The sequence below is a fragment of the Balaenoptera musculus genome, chromosome 5 (assembly GCF_009873245.2).
Source record: "Balaenoptera musculus isolate JJ_BM4_2016_0621 chromosome 5, mBalMus1.pri.v3, whole genome shotgun sequence".
Lineage (NCBI taxonomy): Eukaryota > Metazoa > Chordata > Mammalia > Artiodactyla > Balaenopteridae > Balaenoptera > Balaenoptera musculus.
This window is the reverse complement of record NC_045789.1, coordinates 33,181,571-33,194,842: the sequence shown is the minus strand read 5'-3', so window position 1 is coordinate 33,194,842 and position 13,272 is coordinate 33,181,571. Positions and strand designations below refer to the sequence as shown.

The 13,272-nt window shown below is 38.1% G+C and overlaps 1 protein-coding gene across 3 annotated transcripts in view; it reads right to left on the bottom strand.

Moving 5' to 3' along the window:
• FAM160A1 (family with sequence similarity 160 member A1) overlaps nucleotides 1–13,272 on the bottom strand; it is a 264,481-nt gene that overhangs the window by 185,119 nt on the left and 66,090 nt on the right. The window lies entirely within an intron of this gene.

The following is a 13,272-nucleotide window of genomic DNA, read 5'->3' as shown; positions in this document are numbered from 1 at the left end:
CAAAAAAAGTTATAAACAAGGGGCCTCCCTGGTAGTCCAGTGGTTGAGGCTCTGCACTCCCAGTGGCAGGGGGGTGGGGGAGTGGGGAGGTGGCAGGGTTTGACCCCTGGTCGGGGAGCTGGGTCCCGGGTGCCCCAGCTAGGAGCCTGCATGCCACAACTAAAGATCCCGCATGCCACAATGAGGATCCCGCACGGGGCAACGAAGATGCTGCGTGCCACAGCTGAGACCCAGCAGAGCCAGATCAATAAATAAATAAATATTTCTTTTTTAAGTTATATGCAAAAATCAAATCTTTACTTAGAATTCTGAATGCTAGCCAGAAATGAAAGACTCCCACTGGGTAGCAGAAAGTAGAGAAGGATTCTTCTGTCCTCCAAGAGATGGTAAGTAATTATATACTTCTTTTAGAAGGGAAAAAAATGTGAAACTAAATAAATCCATATCCATGCAACAGCAGCATCATATTATAAGGACAACAAAATATAAAATAGCAAGGAGAGGACCACAAATAACTTTCGTGACCTGCTTTTTTAAAAAGTGTGATACTCCCCAAATATTCCCTGGTACCTCTGACCTATCCAAACACTGATAGTTGAAAGTTTAGTTTTCTGCCATCCCATGGGTAAAGTTTACTTTGGTCTTAGACACACATTTCATATCATCAGGCCTAACTGGGAAGATAAGTTTCACAACACAAATGCATGGCTTAATCCCTACTGTACAAGCAGAAAAACATGAGCTTAAAGAAGGCTGGGAAATTATCCCACCTAAGATAAATAGTGCAGAGAAGAGGTGTCCCGGAAAGCACAGCAAAGAGACTAACCCCAAGCAGTTAGAGCACGAAAGGCAGAAGCTAATGCAAATGCTAAACAAACCCCATGAGAAGCCGCTATTCTAGATCAGAACAGGTGGAAGCTAGAGAAAATGACCAAGAAAAAAACACTTTTTAAGAAAACAAAATACTATACTTAAAGTTAAAGCATGGGAACCATTGAAATGCTCAATAACTGGGGAAGAAGAGTTAAGTAAATGTGACAAAATGACATAATTTAGTTAACCGCAATTTTGACAGCTGTCAGAAAATTTTGAGTTTTAATAAAGTGAGAAAACGCCATTTATCACATAAAGAAGAAAAAAAAACAGAGTACAATGTTGTAATTACATATGATCACAATCACTTACGCAAAGCAAGAAACAAGAAGCAACTTGTTCTGATATAGTTAGAAGTATTTATAAGTATTTCCCCAACTTTAGATGGGTTAAGGTGAGCAATTCAAGTCAGAGTCTAGTACAACAAATAGGTCTTTTCAAAATCTCTGCGTAGCAAGGATGCACCACTCACTAACATAATAATTTTTCTGGAACAGCCCTGTATATTGAAGGATGGTTCCCTAGAAGTCACAGTAAGAGGTTTTGTGTGTGTGTGTGTGTGTGTGTGTGTGTTTGACCTATAGATGCCTCAAAGACTTGGAATGCAATACCTTTTCTTATAACAAATGTTTTGTGAAAGGGAAAAAAATGGAGGAAGGGACCTCAACTTGACCTAAAGCTTCAAAACTAGGCACAGTTGTAATGCCTGGGCACACGAAGAGTGCATATGGGGCATGAGAAGCAAAGGATAACATTTGACATGCAAATAAACAAATTCTTCTTATTAAAATTTCGTCAGTACCTTCAAATCCACCCTCTTCACTCTACTCAATTATAAAGCACCTGGGACCTTGCAGTATAATTCATAATCAAATCTCCGGGCATTTATTTGCAAGCCGTTTTACAATGGCTTACAAGCAAGAGAATTCTACTTCTTCCATAGTCCCAAATGAACTGTTTTATCATCGTGTCCTGGAGAGAGACAGGTTCTCCTACTGCCTCTTAAGAATTATATATTGCTTCCAGATGCTTTTCAGGTGATTTCAAGCCTTTTCTCATTCTGTGACTCTTGAATTATGAAAGGGCATCTCTAATTCATGAGAAATACTGCTCCCACTTCAGTGTCCATTAACATACATCCTCCCCTTCCACTACATTGTAGGTACTCAAACACATATGCTTTTAGTTAGGTAATAATGCCTCCCTGTGTATCAGTAAGGGCTTTACTGAGAACCACTCATATTCTACCACCGTGATTCCACTAGCAGCCACACTTGGAGACTTCAAAGGAAGCTGAGTCCCTTGACAGTAATGCACAGAATGACATCAAAAGCAAGGTTAAACAAAACTCAAGTAAACTGAAAGGACTCTCTTAAAATTCACTGGGTCTTGGTAATTCTCTCATTGTCATCTCATTTAAAAACAAAATATGTCTCCTGCTAAAATGTGGGGAAGTTGGCAGTTAACAATTCAGTCACACCCAAAATCTCTGTCCAGGCAAGTGCTTTCCTTCTAACAAAATGTGCTACCTCCACATAGTAAAACCAAATCCAGCCTCAGAATCCTTCTGTGCAGTGGCTATGTCACATCCCTAAATTCAACAGAGGAACAAAATTTAAACCTCATTTCCAGATGGCATAAATTCAGTGAATTCAGACCTCTACTGTGCTGAGTGCATAAATCTGTTAATAGGCAAAGAGTGCACAAAAAGCACAGCAAACCGCCAAATGAACACCATGCGTGTTGTGGGCGGAGAGAATTAATATCCACATCACAGATTTCTCTCTGTATCGACGAAATGAATGCAGAGGGGCGTTTTTACAGGAGGTGTGGATTTTTCCATAGCACTGGATTAACTGACCCGTGTTATAATCAAGTGCTTTCCTGGAGAGTAATTAACAAATCAATCAATCAACTACAAGTCTCGAACAGTTCAACAAGTTTTCAAATACGTGGAGTTGACGATGAGTTAATTATTGAATAATTTCATTCTCCAAAAGAGCCAAACTGAGACAGGTTATGTGGAAACTTTCAGAGAAGAACAAAATGTTCTACCAAGACCCACAGTCTTCACTATTCCACTTAATATTAATAAGGGACTTCCCTGGTGGTGCAGTGGTTAAGAATCCGCCTGCCGATGCAGGGGACACGGGTTTGAGCCCTGGTCCGGGAAGATCCCACATGCCATGGAGCAACTAAGCCTGTGAGCCACAACTACTGAGCTCGTGAGCCACAACTGCTGAGCCCGTGTGCCACAACTACTGAAGCCCACATGCCTAGAGTGCGTGCTCCACAACGAGAAGCCCGCACACCGCAACTGAAGAATAGCCCCCACTCACTGCAACTAGAGAAAGCCCGAGCCCACGTGCAGCAACAAAGACCCAACACAGCCAAAAATAAATAATTAAAAAAATAATTAATTAATTTTAAAAAAAGAATATTAATAATAACTCAAGAGTCTTAAAATGGTTGTTATCTAAACCCAGTCCCTGAATTTTACAGATAAAAAAATAAAGCACAGGGAAGCTAAGTGACTTTAGGGAAGACAGGGGTAGAACCCGTATCTTCCAACCCATGGTGATGCGATCTCCTCCACATTAAACTCACAATTCCTCAACTATCTACCCATTAAGTCTATTTCATTTCCCCCAAAGAGCAAAACTTTTAAAGCTTGGGAAAAGTGGAACCAAATGAAGCTTCAATCTCCAGTTCCATCCAATCAATCCCTGAGATTTTACATTGATTATATAGATTATCTTCTTCACCCAAGAAACACAGTGTAATTTGGATGACTTTGGGAAGGTCCCAACCATGAAACAAATGACTGAGCTACAGCACATCACCGAGGAGGAAGAGCAGACAGAGACAGACTATGGGTATCTCAGAAATGAATCAAGAATACTGGCTGATCAAAATGAATAACGAAGATTAACAAAATCAAAATCTAAGTATTAAGTGATATTTCCCAATGTAACAACTATTCCTAAGCTGTTTCTTAAAGAAAAAAAAAGTAGTAGTCATTGTTGCTTAAGGTTCTGTAATTAAGCAGATTTGGAAAATGCTACATTCTAAAATATCCCTCTCAAATATTCACAAAGCGCATCATGTGTATAAAGGCTCGAAGAAGGCCTACAGGAAAGAAGCCCACTTAGTTTTGTTTAATATATACAACGTTTCCCAATCTTATTTGACATTTTTTGTTTGCAGAACCTGTACTGACATCCTCCAAGAAGCATCCTTCAGGAAGCACATATAGCATTTTTGATGAATAACATGGCACCATTAAGCAGCATTTATAGTGAGACTGGCTTCTTCTTCCAGATCCAACTGTTAAAAATCAACTCTTGGGACTTCCCTGGTAGTCCAGTTGTAAAGAATCTGCCTTGCAATGCAGGGGACGCGGGGTTAGATCCCTGGTCAGGGAACTAAGATCCCACATGCCACGGGGCAACTAAACCCGTTCACCACAACTACTGAGCTTGTGCAACTCAACTAGAGCCTGCGTGCTGCAAACTAGAGAGCCCACACGCCCTGGAGCCTGTACGCCACAACTACAGAAGAGAAAACCCGCATGCCACAACTAGAGAGAAACCCGCTCACCACAACGAAAGATCCCACACCGCAACGAAGATCCTGCGTACCACAACTAAGACCCGACACAGCCTAAAAAATAAATAAATAATAAATCTTAAAAAAAAAAAATCAACTCTTGAGGTAAAGGACCCCTGTGATTACAATGAAAATAACAACCACCACCACCAAGTAATAAGTGCTAAGTGCAAGGCACTGTGCTAACTACAATTTCTTTTTGAGAAGGGGTAGGATGTATTCAAATTCAAATTATACTCCCCAGAGCCTGTATCTATTCATAAACAAGAAAACATTTTTTAACAAATAAATAAACATATCATATACACTGTTCTGTACCTCGCATTTTTCACCAAACAACACATATTGGCAATGTTTCCAAAATGATCCATAAAGAGATTCACTGTTATCTTTTTATGACTGCACAGTTTTCTAATGTACAGCAGTACAGTAACACAATGTATTAATTCAGTCTCCCATGGATGAACATTTTGGTTGTTTCCAATCTTTAGCCATTTTATAAACATTACTACATAAGTATGTCTGTACATAAATCATTTTCTCATGAACGTAATATGTATGTATATATAGGATACATTCATAGTATATATGAATGTATGTGTATCTAGAGGAATGTACTCAATTATTTGTACCTAGGATAAATTTCTAGAACTGGAGTTCCTAGTCAAAGGATATGAGATTTTTCATACTACAGATTTTGCCAAACTGCCCACTAAAGAGACTATTGTTTTGCACTCATTATCTCTACACAGTAGGTTATAGAACTTCTTAATCTTTGCCCATCTAATAGTGATGAATGGTACCTCGGTTTAGTTCTAATGTGACTACCTCTTATAATGAGCAGAGTTAAGCATCTTCTTCATATGTTTAAAAGACACTGTTATCTCTCTTTCTGAAGACTATATCCTTTGTCCATTTTTCTACTGGGTTGTTGGACTTTTTCTTATAGATTTGTAGAAGCTCTTTATTAGGGAAATTAGTCCCTTTGTGATATGAGAAGCAAAATTTTTTCCCCATTTTCTTGTTCTTTGTCTTCCCTTATGCAGGATTTTTTCTGTTAGTTTTTTAATGTAATCAAGTTTATCAATCTCTTACGGCTTCTCTCTTTTCTGTCTTACTTAGAAAGGCCATATATACTCCAATATTATAAAATAACTTTCCCATGTTTTCTTCTATAATATACTTTATTTTTAAAATTTCTGTTTAATATAGATCAATTTTGGCTTAACACTTGAGATATTGCTCTAAATAGCTTTTTCTTTCCCCCGTCCAGATGGCCACCTGGTTATCCCACCACTGTTTACTGAACACAGCAACTTTCTCCAACTAACTTGATATTTGGTAACACAAATGTTTCAATTATTGTAGCCTAATTGGCCTAGCTATTCATGCTTACTTATTTTTCCATGTGAGCATAGAATAAGGTTGTTTAGCTCCCCCAAAGTCCTGTTGTTATTTTTATTGGAATTACATTAAACATACACATTAGTTTAACGAGAACTGGCATCTCTATATCCAAGAATACGACAGGCATTTTCACATCTTTTGTGTATCCCTCAGGAGCATTTTTAAACTCCTTCACACGCATCATACATATTTCTTAAGTTTATTCTTAGGTATTTTATCCTTTTTTATGGTAACTGTTTTTTCTTCCGCTACATTCAAACTAGTTGTTTGTATATATGAAAGCTATGAATGCTGACATATTACCTTGGTATCCAGGCACATTTATAAATTATCTTATTCTTTATAATTAGTTTTTCACTTGATAACCTTGGGTATTCTAGTCATATATTCCTATCATTTATTTGGAAATGATAGGAATATATGACTAGTTTTTATACCTTTATAACTTTATTTTCTTTCTGTTGTCCACCTACATTAACTTGTGATTCCAAAACACCATTAATAAAGAGTGAAAATAGTGGACATCCTTATTTTGTTTCTGGCTTTAATGGTCTCAAATTTCCTATTAAGCCTGAGATGGTTTTTAGATTGAGAAAGACATATTTTACTAAGAATACTTTCCTACTATATGTTGACGGTTTTTTAAAAAAATCAATAACGATACTGAATTTTATTAGATGTCTTTTCTATAAAAATGATCATATGATTTTTTCTATTTACATTTAACAAGATGATGAATGTCTTTAATAAATTTCATACTACTGAACCCTCCTGCATTCCTAAAACAATCCTCACTTGTTATGGCGTATTATTCTTTTAATGTGTACAAAGCACACAAACGTCATCTCACTCCATCCTCTAAGCAGCCCCGCCAGGTGTGCGCTGGCACCACGGCTGCACGGGCCCTCACCCACTGTACTCCCGCTCTCCTCACTGCTCCCCCTCCAGGACTGTGCCGCTCCTGCCAGACCTGCTGTTCTCCGAGATCCTCCATCCCCAGATAGCCTCCTCTATCCTTCCTCTCTCCATGTACGCTTCTGCCGACACAGCACCTCCACATAAAGGCCCTCCCTGTCTACTGTCTACCCCATGTAAAACAGACAGGAAACACCTTCCGATCTTGTCACTCATTCCCTGACCCTGTTCTATTTTTGTTTGTAGAAACTGTCACCATCTAACATATATTATATTTCACTTCTTTTAATTTACATTCCGTCTCCCCCAGTAGAATGTAAGCTCCATGAAGAGAAGGAGTTGCATCTCCATTAAGAGCAGGAGTTTCATCTGCTAGGCCGGGCATGCAGAAACTACTTAATATTTGTTGAATGAGGGAATGAACAACTGAATGAATGAATGAACACCCATTTGATAGACAAGAAAGCTGAAGCTTAAAGAGATGAAGTAAAATCATTCACTGGCAGAGCTGGGACTGAAACCCAAGTCAAACTTCCAATTCCCTACCCCTAACCCTTCAAACAAATGACAGGTGCTTTTGGGCCACAGAAAATGCTCATATATCTTATGAATACTAAAGTGCAAGTTAGTGACTCCATTGAAAGTAGATGTCCCTTTACAAGGTAAGCAAAAGAATCAGAAGATGGCGCCCACAGACTGGCTTTGGAGCCCAAAGAGATAACCTCCAACCCTACACTTGTCCAACACGGTCACGGCTAGCCATGCATGGTTACTGGAACTTGGGATGTGTTGCCTGCGACTAAGGGACTGAAAGTTTAATTTTATTTCATTTTAATTAATTTAAATCTACAAACTGATACTGGTGTGAACCGATTTTTCATTCTTTTTTTTTTTCATAGCGGTATTATTTTTAATGGTCCAAAATAGAAAACAACCCAAATATCCATCAGCGGTAGAATGGATAAATAATGGTATATTTATACAATGGAATAACCTACAGTAATGAAGATGAATGAACTACAACTACATTCAACAATGCCCTTGATTCTCACTAACATAATGATTTTTTTTTAAAGCCACAAAAGATTATGGTGAATCTAATTTTTTTTTAATTTTAGAATTTTATTTATTTTTTTATACAGCAGGCTCTTATTAGTCATCCATTTTATACACATCAGTGTATATACGTCAATCCCAATCTCCCAATTCATCCCACCACCATTCCCACTCCCCCGCCGCTTTCACCCCTTGGTATCCATACGTTTGTTCTCTACATCTGTGTCTCAATTTCTGCCCTGAAAAGCAGTTCATCTTTAACATTTTTCTAGGTTCCACATATATGTGTTAATATACAATACTTGTTCTTCTCTTTCTGACTTACTTCACTCTGTATGACAATCTCTAGATTCATCCATGTCTCTACAAATGACCCAATTTCGTTCCTTTTTATGGCTGAGTAATATTCCATTGTATATATGTACCACATCTTCTCTACCCATTTGTCTGTTGATGGGCATTTAGTTGCCTGCATGACCTGGCTATTGTAAATAGTGCTGCAATGAACATTGGGTGCATGTGTCTTTTGTAATTATGGTTTTCTCTGGGTATATGCCCAGTAGGGATTGCTGGGTCATATGTTAATTCTATTTTTAGTTTTTTAAGGAACTGCCATACTGTTCTCCATAGTGGCTGTATCAATTTACATTCCCACCAACAGTGCAAGAGGGTTCCCTTTTCTCCACACTCTCCCCAGCATTTGTTGTTTGTAGATTTTCTGATGATGCCCATTTGAACTGGTGTGAGGTGATACCTCATTGTAGTTTTGATTTGCACTTCTCTAATAATTAGTGATGTTGAGCAGCTTTTCATGTGCTTCTTGGCCATCTGCATGTCTTCTTTGGAGAAATGTCTATTTAGGCCTTCTGCCCATTTTTGGATTAGACTGTTTGTTTTTTTAATATTGACCTGCATGAGCTGTTTATATATTTTGGAGATTAATCCTTTGTCTGTTGATTCATTTGCAAATATTTTCTCCCATTCTGAGGGTTGTCTTTTCATCTTGTTTGTAGTTTCATTTGCTTTGCAAAAGCTTTGAAGTTTCATTAGGTCGCATCTGTTTATTTTTGTTTTTATTTCCATTATTCTAGGCAGTGGATCAAAAAAGATCTTGCTGTGATTTATGTCAAAGAGTGTTCTTCCTATATTTTCCTCTAAGAGTTTTATAGTGTCTGGTTTACATTTAGGTTTCAAATCCATTTGGAGTTTATTTTTGTGTATGATGTTAAGGAGTATTCTAACTTCATTCTTTTACATGTAGCTCTCCAGTTTTCCCAGCACCACTTATTGAAGAGACTGTCTTTTCTCCACTGTATATCCTTGCCTCCTTTGTCATAGATCAGTTCACCATAGGTGTGTGGGTTTATCTCTGGGCTCTATATCCTGTTCCATTGATCTATATTTCTGTTTTTGTGCCAGTACCATATTGTCCTGATTACTGTAGCTTTGTAGTATAGTCTGAAGTCAGGGAGTCTGATTCCTTCAGCTCCGTTTTTTTCCCTCAACACTGCTTTGGCTATTCGGGGTCTTCTGTGGCTCCATACAAATTTTAAGATTTTTTGTTCTTGTTCTGTAAAAAATGCCATTGGTAATTTGATAGGGATTGCATTGAATCCGTAGATTGCTTTGGGTAGTATAGTCATTTTCACAATATTGATTCTTCCAATCCACGAATATGTTAAATCTCTCCATCTCTTGGTATCATCTTTAATTTCTTTCATCAGTGTCTTATACTTTTCTGCATAGCGGTCGTTTGTCTCCCTAGGTAGGTTTATTCCTAGGTATTTTATTCTTTTTGTTGCAATGGTAAATGGGAGTGTTTCCTTAATTTCTCTTTCAGGTTTTTCATCATTACTGTATAGGAATGCAAGAGATTTCTGTGCATTAATTTTGTACCCTGCAACTTTACCAAATTCATTGATTAGCTCTAGTAATTTTCTGGTGGCATCTTTAGGATTCTCTATGTATAGTATCATATCATCTACAACCAGTGACAGTTTTCCCTCTTCTTATCCAATTTGTATTACTTTTATTTCTTTTTCTTCTCTGATTGCCATGGATAGGACTTCCAAAACTATGTTGAATAATAGTGGTGACAGTCGACATCCTTGTCTTGTTCCTGATCTTAGAGGAAATGCTTTCAGTTTTTCACCATTGAGAATGATGTTTGCTGTGGGTCTGTCGTATGTGGCCTTTATTATGTTGAGGTAGGTTCCCTCTATGCCCACTTTCCGGGGAGTTTTTATCATAAATGGTGTTGAATTTTGTCAAAAGCTTTTTCTGCATCTACTGAGGTCATCATATGGTTTTTATTCTTCAATTTGTTAATATGGTGTATCACACTGATTGATTTGTGTATAGTGAAGAATCCTTGCATCCCAGGGATGATCCCACGTGATCATGGTGTATGACCCTTTTAATGTGTTGTTGGATTCTGTTTGCTAGTATTTTGTTGAGGATTTTTGCATCTATATTCAACAGTGATATTGGTCTGTAATTTTCTTTTTTTGTAGTATCTTTGCTTGGTTTTGGTTTCAGGGTGATGGTGGTCTCATACAATGAGTTTGGGAGTGTTCCTTCCTCTGCAATTTTTTGGAAGACTTCGAGAAGGATGGGTGTTAGCTCTTCTCTAAATGTTTGATAGAATTCACCTGTGAAGCCATCTGGTCCTGGACTTCTGTTTGTTGGAAGATTTTTAATCACAGCTTCAATTTCATTACCTGTGATTGGTCTGTTCATATTTTCTATTTCTTCCTGGTTCCGTCTTGAAAGGTTATACCTTTCTAAGAATTCATCCATTTCTTCCAGGTTGTCCATTTTTTTGGCATAGAGTTGCTTGTAGTACTCTCTTAGGATGCTTTGTATTTCTGCGGTGTCTGTTGTAACTTCTCCTTTTTCATTTCTAATTTTATTGATATGAGTCCTCTCTCTCTTTTTCTTGATGAGTCTGGCTAACGGTTTATCAATTTTGTTTATCTTCTCAAAGAACCAGCTTTTACTTCTATTGATCTTTGCTATTGTTTTCTTTGTTTCTATTTCTTTTATTTCTCCTCTGAACTTCATGATTTCTTTACTTCTGCTAACTTTGGGTTTTGTTTGTCCTTTCGCTAGTTCCCTGAGGTCTAAGCTTAGATTGTTTAATTAATATTTTTCTTGTTTCTTGAGGTAGGCTTGTATAGCTATTAACTTCCCTCTTAGAACTGCTTTTGCTGCATCCCATAGGTTTTGGATTGTCGTGTTTTCATTGTCATTTGTCTCTAGGTATTTTTTGATTTCCCTTTTGATTTCTTCAGTGATCTCTTGGTTATTTAGTAACGTATTGTTTAGCCTCCATGTGCTTGTGTTTTTTACGTTTTTTTCCCTGTAATTCATTTCTAATCTCATAGCATTGTGGCCAGAAAAGATGCTTGATATGCTTTCAATTTTCTTAATTTTACTGAGGCTTGATTTGTGACCCAAGATGTAATCTATCCTGGAGAATGTTCCATGCACACTGCAGAAGAAAGTGTAATCTGCTGTTTTTGGATGGAACGTCCTATAAATATCAATTAAATCTCTCTGATCTATTGTGTCATTAAAGCTTCTTTTTCCTTATTTATTTTCATTTTGGATGATCTGTCCATTGGTGTAAGTGAGGTGTAAAAGTCCCCCACTATTATTGTGTTACTGTCGATTTCCTCTTTTATAGCTGCTAGCAGTTGCCTTATGTATTGGGTTGCTCCTATGTTGGGTGCATATATATTTATAATTGTTATATCTTCTTCTTGGATTGATCCCTTGATCATTATGTAGTGTCCTTCCTTGTCTCTTGTAGCATTCTTTATTTTAAAGTCTATTTTATCTGATATGAGTATTGCTACTCCAGCTTTCTTTTGATTTCCATTTGCATGGAATATCTTTTTCCATCCCCTCACTCTCAGTCTGTATGTGTCCCTAGGTCTGAAGTGGGTCTCTTGTAGACAGCATATATATGGGTCTCGTTTTTGTATCCATTCAGCAAGCCTGTGTCTTTTGGTTGGAGCATTTAATCCATTCATGTTTAAGGTAATTATCGATATGTATGTTCCTATGACCATTTTCTTAATTGTTTTGGGTTTGTTTTTGTAGGTCCTTTTCTTCTCTTGTGTTTCCCACTTAGAGAAGTTCCTTTAGCATTTGTTGTAGAGTTGGTTTGGTGGTGCTGAATTCTCTTACCTTTTGCTTGTCTGTAAAGCTTTTAATTTCTCCATCGAATCTGAATGAGATCCTTGCCAAGTAATCTTGGTTGCAGGTTCTTCCCTTTCATCATTTTCAATATATCATGCGACTCCCATCTGGCCTGTAGAGCTTCTGCTGAGAAATCAGCTGTTAACCTTATGTGAGTTCCCTTGTACGCTGTCTGTCGTTTTTCCCTTGCTGCTTTCAATAATTTTTCTTTGTCTTTAATTTTTGCCAATTTAATTACTATGTGTCTCAGTGTGTTTCTCCTTGGGTTTATCCTGCATGGGACTCTCTGCACTTCCTGGACTTGGGTGGCTATTTCCTTTCCCATGTTAGGGAAGTTTTCGACTATAATGTCTTCAAATATTTTCTCGGGTCCTTTCTCTCTCTCTTCTCCTTCTGGGACCCCTATAATGTGAATGTTATGTTTAATGTTGTCCCAGAGGTCTCTTAGGCTGTCTTCATTTCCTTCAATTCTTTTTTCTTTAGTCTGTTCCGCAGCAGTGAATTCCACCATTCTGTCTTCCAGGTCACTTATCCGTTCTTCTGCCTCAGTTATTCTGCTATTGATTCCTTCTAGTGTAGTTTTCATTTCAGTTATTATATTGTTCATCTCTGTTTGTTTGTTCTTTAATTCTTCTAGGTCTTTGTTAAACATTTCTTGCATCTTCTTGATCTTTGCCTCCATTCTTATTCTGAGGTCCTGGATCATCTTCACTGTCATTATTCTGAATTCTTTTTCTAGAAGGTTGCCTATCTCCACTTCATTTAGTTGTTTTTCTGAGGTTTTATCTTGTTCCTTCATCTGGGACATAGCCCTCTGCCTCTTCATCTTGTCTATCTTTCTGTGAATGTGGTTTTTCTTCCACAGGCTGCAGGATTGTAGTTCTTCTCGTTGCTGCTGTCTGCCCTCTGGTGGATGAGGCTGTCTAAGAGGCTTGAGCAAGTTTCCTGATGGGAGGGACTGGTGGTGGATAGAGCTGGCTGTTGCTCTGGTGGGCAGAGCTCAGTAAAACTTTAATCTGCTTGCCTGCTGATGGATAGGGCTAGGTTCCCTCCCTGTTGGTTGTTTGGCCTGAGGCCAGCCAACACTGGAGCCTACATGGGCTCTTTGGTGGGTCTAACTGGTGGACTCTCAGAGGGCTCCTGGCAAGGAGTACTTCCCAGAACTTCCAATGCCAGTGTCCTCTTCCTCATGGTGAGACACAGCCA